Source organism: Schistocerca piceifrons, chromosome 6, assembly GCF_021461385.2.
Source record: "Schistocerca piceifrons isolate TAMUIC-IGC-003096 chromosome 6, iqSchPice1.1, whole genome shotgun sequence".
Classification (NCBI taxonomy): domain Eukaryota; kingdom Metazoa; phylum Arthropoda; class Insecta; order Orthoptera; family Acrididae; genus Schistocerca; species Schistocerca piceifrons.
In genome coordinates, this window is record NC_060143.1 from 487,070,101 (window position 1) to 487,079,300 (window position 9,200).

General features: G+C 40.8%; 1 pseudogene; it reads right to left on the reverse strand.

Annotated features, from left to right (window-relative positions):
- Positions 1-7,477: 7,477 nt before the first annotated feature.
- Positions 7,478-7,595, reverse strand: LOC124803499 (annotated as a pseudogene).
- Between the last annotated feature and the right edge of the window lie 1,605 nt (positions 7,596-9,200).

Consider the following 9,200-nt stretch of genomic DNA (forward strand, 5'->3'; position numbering starts at 1 on the left):
AAACATGTCTACTCTTAGGAATGACACAACTGGTAGCTGTCGTTACAGAGGCAACTCTTCGTATGAACGTCGACCAAGGCAGTGCCAGAGTAGTAATCTGACGCAAACAGCGTGAATCAGTACACTTAGGAGACGCAATCACTACTCTTGTCCACTCTGTTATGGGGTATTACTGTGTATGGGGTACTTTCCAGACGGGATTAAATGTGTACGTTGAAATAATTCAAAGACCGGCCGTTTTGGTCTTGTCGTGAAACAAGGCATACAGTTTCACAGACATGATGCGACTGAGGTGGCAATAACTACAAATCCCTTCTAGGAACCTTTCAGCTATTGCTGACAACATCGAGATGCATTATTGAGCAATCTCAGACAGTAAGTAGTTTGTGGGGATTTCAGTGTAGACAGTTAGCAGTTTGTGGAGATTTCAATGTAGATTTCTCAAAAGATACGGACAGAAAAAATGAACTGGAATTATTATTTGAATGCCTCAAACTAATTTCAATAGTCATTTTTCCAACTCGTGTGCAGCAAGATAGTAGGACACTGATTGATAACATTTTTATAGACAGTGCTCAGACTAAGAAAATTAATGTGTTCTCTATTGTTAATCGACTATTGCTCATACTGCACAGTTAATGGAAGTAAACAACATGGCACCGTGCAGGCCTAAGGAAGGTTCATAAAGAACCAGTGAGGCTTATTAATGAGAACAGGACAAAATGTTTTAAGAGTATGTTGAGACAGGTGGTATGTGATGAGATGTTCATAGAAATAGATGCTAATGTCAGATTCAATTTTCTCCCAATTTATGTCAACATTTGGAAGCTGCTTTGTTAGAAAATTAGGTGGAAGATGAATTAACAACAAGTAAGTCACCGAAACTAAAGGAATCAGAATCTCGCGTAAGAAGGAGAGGGAAACTTACATAAATGGTAGACTAAGTCAAGATCAGAAATTGCTTGTATACTACAAAAATTAGCATAGTGCTTTAAGAAAAGTAAAAAGAAAAGAAAAAAACAGAAATATGAACGTCTCAACAGAAATAAATAATGCAGATAACAACATAAAAATTATACAGGATATTGTAAAAAGGAACAATCAGTCAATGTAGAATATTCCATAACAAACTAAATGACAATGTTGTGACTGATAATTCACAAGTTGCGAGCAATTTTTACAATCACTTTCTAAATGTAGCAGCAAAAATATAATTCAATGGCTCAGCTGAAGAACCAAGACAATACATTAAAAATGTAATTCCACAAGTAACTAAAAGTAGCACCAACATCCTTCACTGAAGTTAATACGATTACAAAAATTCTAAAAAGCAAAAGCAAACGTGGTTTTGATTAAATTTCAGACAGAATTCTCGGAAGTTGTTTAACTTAATATGTAAAATCTAATAATTACTATAGAATTACTTACCTTTTCCCAAGTTATGTGAAAAGCAATGTACTCAAGAGTAGTAGCAGGCTTAAGTAGGAACAGTTAGCGTATCACTGGATTTCAGGAGGGTTGCTCAAATAAGAATCTTAGTTATGCATTCACTCAAAATATAGTGCAGACTTTACGTAATGAAATCTCGCCAGCTGGTACTTTTGTTATCTTTTAAAGAAGGTTTGATTACATCTCACGTTACTCGCTTACAAAAGCTTAAGTTTTATGAAATTAATGGCTTTACACACAGCTGGTTTGAATCATACTTAACCCGACAGTGCAACACCTGGGATCTCGACGTCAGTACTTACAGCTAGTTTCACAAACCCTTACAGTTTCCATCGCTTTTCATTTTTATTTTAATGTATATTATGGAAGGAAGTGTTACTAAGTAAGTAGTATCATTACCAATCACTCTACTACATATTTTAAAAGAAAAATTCTACATTTTGGACAAAAACATTGAAACGCCCGCAAAAGCCGCTGGGAAGAACAGGTGATTAGGATTGTGGAAAGGGCCAAATAAGGTGCCGGTCAGTTTCACATCAAACTGTAATTTATTGTAATTTAATAACACATTTGCAACCAAAGAGGCACATAGCCGAACTTTTACAACTACGAGTTTCAAACTCCAATTCCTTCACGGCTGAAGGCCTCCAAACAAGAAAACTTAAAAATTAAGAAGGTAAATTTCAAGTGACTGAAGACTCACAGTTCATATTATAAATAAAGTAATATATATATATATATATATATATATATATATATATATGTATGTATGTACGAAAAAACTACAAAGAACGAAACTCGTCTAGCTTGCAGAGGGAAAGCAGAAGGCGCTGTGGTTGGCCCGCTAGATGGTGCTGCCATAGGTCAAACGGATATCAACTGCGTTTTTTTAAAATAGGAACCCCCATTTTATTACATATTCGTGTAGTACGTAAAGAAATATGAATGTTTTAGTTCGACCACTTATTTCGCTTTGTGATGGATGGCGCTGAAATAGTCACATACGTATAAGTACGTGGTATCACATAACATTCCGCCAGTGCAGACGGTATTTGCTTCGTGATACATTACCCGTGTTAAAATGGATCGTTTACCAATTGAGGAAAAGGTCGATATCGGGTTGATGTATGGCTATTCTGATCAAATTGCCCAACGGGCGTGTGCTATGTATGCTGCTCGGTATCCTGGACGACATCATCCAAGTGTCCGGACCGTTCGCCAGATATTTACGTATGTAAGGAAACAGGAAGTGTTCAGCCACATGTGAAACGTCAACCACGACCTGCAACAAATGATGATGCCCAAATAGGTGTATTAGCTGCTGTCGCGGCTAATCCGCACATCAGTAGCAGACAATTTGCGCGAGAATCTGTAATCTCAAAAACGTCGGTGTTGAGAATGCTACATCAACATCGATTGCAGCCGTACCATATTTCTATGCGCCAGGAATTGCATGCCGACGACTTTGAACGTCGTGTACAGTTCTGCCACTGGGCACAAGAGAAATTACGGGACAATGACAGATTTTTTGCACGCGTTCTATTTAGCGACGAGGCACGTCAAGTTATTTTGAATTGCAAGCTCAGAGCGGTCGTGAAAACCGTACATTTACCGCCGTCTCCTATGGCTGCGATCAGTAAAGCTAACGTCAATTGTTAAGGTGTTTGTGTAGTCAGGCTCCGTCATATTAAGTGCACGTATGTTCTGACGGTCGAATGAGAGTCTGCACAGCTTGTACCGACAGCTGTTATCAAAATAATACGCGTATTCAGTGGAATACTTGGTGGATACAGTCTTGGCATACAGGAAAAAAATTTTCAAGGAAAATTTATTTCTTTCAATTTTTAAAAACCTATCTAGTTTTCTTGTTTTTGCTTTTTCAGTCCACACACCTTCCTCGAGAGGTCACAGTTAATTCCACTTCAGAGATTTTAACACAACAGATTTCTCCAATTCCTTCATTTACCTTGTTGGCGAAGTTTTTGACATTATTTTTTTGCTGAAAATGGTCTGGCAGAAGAGCAAAGGAAAGATGCCTAAAAATTCTCTTCATCTCAGTTGCTCTTTCGTATTCCTGTTGAAAAATAATAGACACTGAAAAGTTAGCGTCTTGGAAGCAATTGTCAAACGTTGTATCAATATGAAAATATTCTCTGGCTTACAAACCACCTGCATCTACTGACGGGTTAACAAACAGAATGAAAAAGAGGGTTCTGAATAATTACAATAATGTTGGAAGGGCACATACCAAGTGTGAGTCATATTCTCCTCGGAATGTTATTTTATAATAACAATTTTTTTTCTAGAATTATTTTGTTTGAGATTTTCTCCTTCCTGCCCCCTTTGTAATACGTACATTTGTGCTTCAAGCAAGTAAACATTGCACAGAAATAAGTGATCTTATTTGGCATTCCGTTGGTGGATTTAACATACATCACCTCTGCATCTGGGCCACCAAACCACACACTGACGTGAGGAGGTGTCTTTCACAGAGATGTTAGTTACCTGTTGTACCGGACGCCTCTGTTTCTCTGTGTGTCTCTCTCTCTCTCTCTCTCTCTCTCTCTCTCTCTCTCTCTCTCACTCTCTCTCTCTCTCTCGGTCATCCAGCTATAGGCTGCACTGATATCCATAATATGTCTCTCAAATGTTTGCGTGTGTGCGTTTGTGAGCGCATGTGTGTAACGAAGAAAACTAATAAAACTTTTGTAAAATGGTTGGATTTTCATAAAAACAGAATCTCAATTCTTGGATTACATAGCAAGAGAAAGATGTAAGGTGTAAGGAGACGGTATTTGAACATTTTTATAAATGAGCACGAAACACAGTGGTGCGTGCGTGTATGTGTGGGACGGGGGGGGGGGGGGGTGGGGGCGCTCGCTCACATGTGTGCTAAATGACACTAGTGTTCCAAATTCAGGTGAAGATGCTGAAGTAATTATCTTTATCATACCAGCAATTCAAGTTAAAATTACATGTCGTTTGGCATGGAAATAGTATAATATTGCCAATACTGCTTTGGAACATGATGCCATTTTACACAATCAGGTAATACTTTTGGAAACAGTATAGTTTTGTCGAATATGTTCAAATATGGCACCATTTTTGCAGTTCACTTGAAGTTTACGTAATTTTTCTACATGGATGTACAACAGTACTGCCAACATTTTCTGAAGAGGGTACTGATTTATGCAATTCAGGGCAAGTTCATGTATGTTTTTTAAGCTGTGTGTGCACATGTGAGATGACAGTACAGCATTTTACATAAACGTTTGATAAGTTATACAGGCCGCTCGGATAGTTTTGAACAACACACTTCTTGGACTGTAATATCAATCGGTCTGTTAAGTATAACTTGGCTACCTGCACCGTCTTGGATTATTTTTAAAATCTCCCACCAGCACCATCTTTCCTAATTTCCCATCAGCACCATGTCCCATATCTAAATTTCCCACCAGTGTAATTCGCATTTCCTAATTTCCCTCGAGTGCCATCTTGTATTTTCAAATTTCTCATTTGTGCCGTCCTGGATTTTTCGGCATCTACACCGCTGGCTAGCGGCAAAAGCTCGAACTTTTTGCCGGGTAATACTTTGCTATACCACTTCCAGATCAAAGTAAGTTCGTCTCTAAAGAATACTAAACGCGACAAATGAAACGAACAAAGTTGGAAACAGCTCCCGGAAACACATCTAAGAAGCTAATGCATCCTAAAACAGAAAATAAACCAAATACGAAACTGTTTACTTCTGATCAGTACATCAGAATGAAACCGAAGCATAACATACACTTCAAAATATATTTTCACGTATTTCTATTTGATTCGTAAGAGATGAAGTGACGCACCAACAGAATCTTTCATGTAGAGTGTTAGGTGTAACTGCCTGAATCATGTTTATATTACGAATTTCCTTGAAGTTTCTGTAGTGATTAAAATTAACTACCATTTCCGTTGAATGAAATAGTCTCACGTTTTTGGACTTTTTACCTTACTTTGTCACATGTGTTACATAACGGCATTCAAATAAAATTTTGTGTTATTGGTGGCTACGTTCATTAATTTTGCATACTGTTCTTATTTTAAAATTCCGCCCTTATAGCTGATGCAGGAGGGAGCAACAAGCTCGACCGTATTTAAGGAAGTGATCTCGTTTGCATCATTCCTGGCTCAGACAGGCTTATTCTGCTTCTTCGGACAGCTAATAATCGATCAGGTATTTAACATTTGCTATTACAACTTTCCACTATTTGTACTGCCTAGAATAAGAATTTTGATATTTTTCAGTGTCGCTATATTTCTGTAAGAGACATCAAAGTACTTGGAAGAGAAACTGAATGGAATGAATAGTGTATTGAAAAAGAGGTAATTAGATGAACATCAAGGAAAAAGTGTGAGGTAACGGAACTTAGTCGAAATAAATGACGTCCTGGTGAGTGAATTAGATCAGGAAATGAGGCACTAGACATAGTTGTTGTGTTTTGCCAGTGGCATAGCAAAATAACTGATGAGGCCCGAAACTGAGATGATATTTAAATGCAGACAGGCCATATCACGAAAAGCATTTCTGAAAAATAGGATTTTTTCCAGAAGAGTACTCTTCTTTGATATCACAGTCACAATTCGTAATTTAAAACCAGCAATCGAGGAATATGCTCATACTAACACGTACCGAGCCTCAACACTTCATCATCACCGTCGTCATTACCATCTTCATCGCCAGCATGGTTACTATCATCAACATCGTCAGCATAATCAAAAGGATGAGGCACTTTAAGACTGTTCCATCTCCGTGATTTCGAAATTGATCTGCGCAAATTTTCGATGCTCTCTCGGACTCAGATTCCGTCTATCTGCCTGAAGTCATAACCAAGACAATGTGAAGTACGCTAAATAACCACGTCGAGCCCACGTAGGTAATGCGCGTCGGCCTAAGAAGAAAAGATGTTTGGTTTGGTTTGCGAGGCTCTCAACTGCGCGGCCATCAGCGCCCGTACAAAGTCCCAATTTTTACACAGTCCAGTTTTTACACATTCCATTCTAGCCACTGTCACAAATGATGATGATGATGATATGATGAGGACAACTCAAATACCCAGTCTCCGGGCGGAGAAAATCCCCAACCCGACCGGAATCGAACCCTGGATCCTGTGATCCAGAGGCAGCAAAACAAGAATGCATGTATCTTAGATTTATATACATATATTTGAAAAGTGTGTACATCATAATTAACTACAGATCTAAGGAATAACAATGTAAATAATAATATTTGAATTTTGTTATGGTTTTTTTGGTCGCCTAAAGAGAATAACTTCATTTTTCGTAGCTCAGACGATTTGTGTTCTCTCAGGAGGCCTGACGTATAACTTGTAGATATGGTAGTGAGGGCCGAAACCGGCATTGCTGGAGACTGTATCACCATTGGCCGGCCGAAGTGGCCGTGCGGTTAAAGGCGCTGCAGTCTGGAACCGCAAGACCGCTACGGTCGCAGGTTTGAATGCTGCCTCGGGCATGGATGTTTGTGATGTCCTTAGGTTAGTTAGGTTTAACTAGTTCTAAGTTCTAGGGGACTAATGATCTCAGCAGTTGCGTCCCATAGTGCTCAGAGCCATTTCTTTGTATCACCATTAGTCACAGTCTGGACAAGGAGTTAATTAATTTAGCAGGCATCAACTACGCGCAGACAAGAGGATAGTCCCCTCTAGATTTAAATACAACAGCCAGTCAGAAGGCAAGTAGTTTCTGCTGGCACAGTGTTCCACAACGGCTGCATCATGGAATCAGAACATGCCGTGGTTACCTCATTCCACCTAGTGACGTCTTCTATTGTAGCCTCCTTAGGCCAAGGATATAGCACTCCGTCTTCAGGCCATCCGACGGCCGTATCATCATCAGCAGAGGATGCAGATAGGAGGGGCGTGTGGTCCGCACACCGCTCTCCTGGCCATTAGGATGGTTGTGACCGGAGCCGGTACTATTCGGTCGAGTAGCTCCTCAATTGGCATCACGAGGCTGAGTACACCCCGAAAAATGGCAACAGCACATAGCGGCCCAGACGGTCACCCATCCCAGTGCCGGCCACGCCCAACAGTGCTTAACTTCGGTGATCTGACGGGAACCGTTGTATCCACTGCGGCAAGGCCGTTGCCCCTAAATGATATAAGGACGAACAAAAAGTGCTCAAACCTCAAAGACAAGATCATTTTATTGATAAGAAACTTGATTGACAGGTAGTTCATGCTTGTAGGAGTGTATGAAAACAATTTCAGACCAAATGAGACACACTTGTCGCAGTAAAGGACACCGATATTTCGTATCGCATGGGATTGAAATGATCGCCCCCTCTGGTGGCAACGTAGGCGTGTATTGTCGCGTATACAAAATCATACGGGTGCCGAGCAGCATCCTGCGACAGATTGTCCCAAGTATATTGCACCTCGCTGGAACTCAGCAATGATTTTTGCAGACCCTGAGTACCAATAAGTGTCAACCATGTCTCATACGCGTTCCATAGGCGAGAGATCTGGTGATCTTGCTGCCCGTGGCTGTTGTACATCCCAAAGAGAACGTTGTAACACAGCGGCCGCATATGAACGTGCGTTGTGTTAATGAAAAAGTGCATCACCTTCCTGTCAAATAAATGGCAGTACCACAGTGATAAAAACCTATCCAAGGTAAGGGCCACTGTTCACTTTATGTTACGGATACACCAGATGCGACTGCGACTTGTAATTGATACCCGCCCCTCCCCCTCCTCCCCCCTCCACCAATAAAGACTGCGGTGGTTGGATTTAATGTGTCGTGGGGGAGCAGTAACAGGCCGCTCACCAGGTTTACGCAGTACGACTGTACATTGCATCACTCGCATACAGTGAAAGCCTACTCTCACCACTGAAGAAAACATAGTGTTATTCCACTGTCCATTTGACTCTTTCACGGCACCAGATAACCATACTTGATGGTATCGTGGTAATAGGTGGTATCCTGGCCGAAGAAATTGGTCTGTACGTATGGAAATGTTCCACAGGCTGAAATCAGCGACAAAGCACTGGTGCATTGTGGCCAACACGTGCAGCAACCCATCGATGCGTCTATCCGGCTTCTCAAAGACCCATTGGGTTCCCCTTCAAATGGTCCACGCTGTTCTACAGTGGCACGTACAAGGGATAGGCAAAATAATGTGAACGGTGGTAGTAATGGGATGGTTGTGTTTGACGGTCAGAAACGCAGTTGCGGCGCGTGTCCCGTTGGACTGTGAATGTCCAGTACGGACTACGCCTCAGTGCAGGTTGTTTAAGAGTAGTGCACACTTCCTATTTCATTCAGAGGACGAGGTCGACGTGAAATGAAAGACCTAACAGAGCTCCAAAGAGGGCAGATTTTGGGGGCCTGGTTAGCTGGAGCATCATTAACCCAGCGAGCCAACTTATTGAATGTTTCAAGAGCAAAAATGGTCACGACAGCCAACACGAAATGTGGAAAGACATTATCGTGTAAACGTAATAGCGGGCGCAAACCTAAAATAAATGACACAGATCGTCGTACGCTAACAAGAATTTTGTCAAAGCAACACAAAGCTACGGTTGCTAAAGTGACTACAGAGTTCAATAGCCATCTTAGAGACCCCACATCTATCGACATTGTTCGCCGAGAACTCCATAAAGCGAAGATTAATGAGCTGCTATACAAAAACCATTAGTAAGGACAACCTACGCAAAGAGGCTTACAACATGGTGTCAGGAGCATAGATCCTC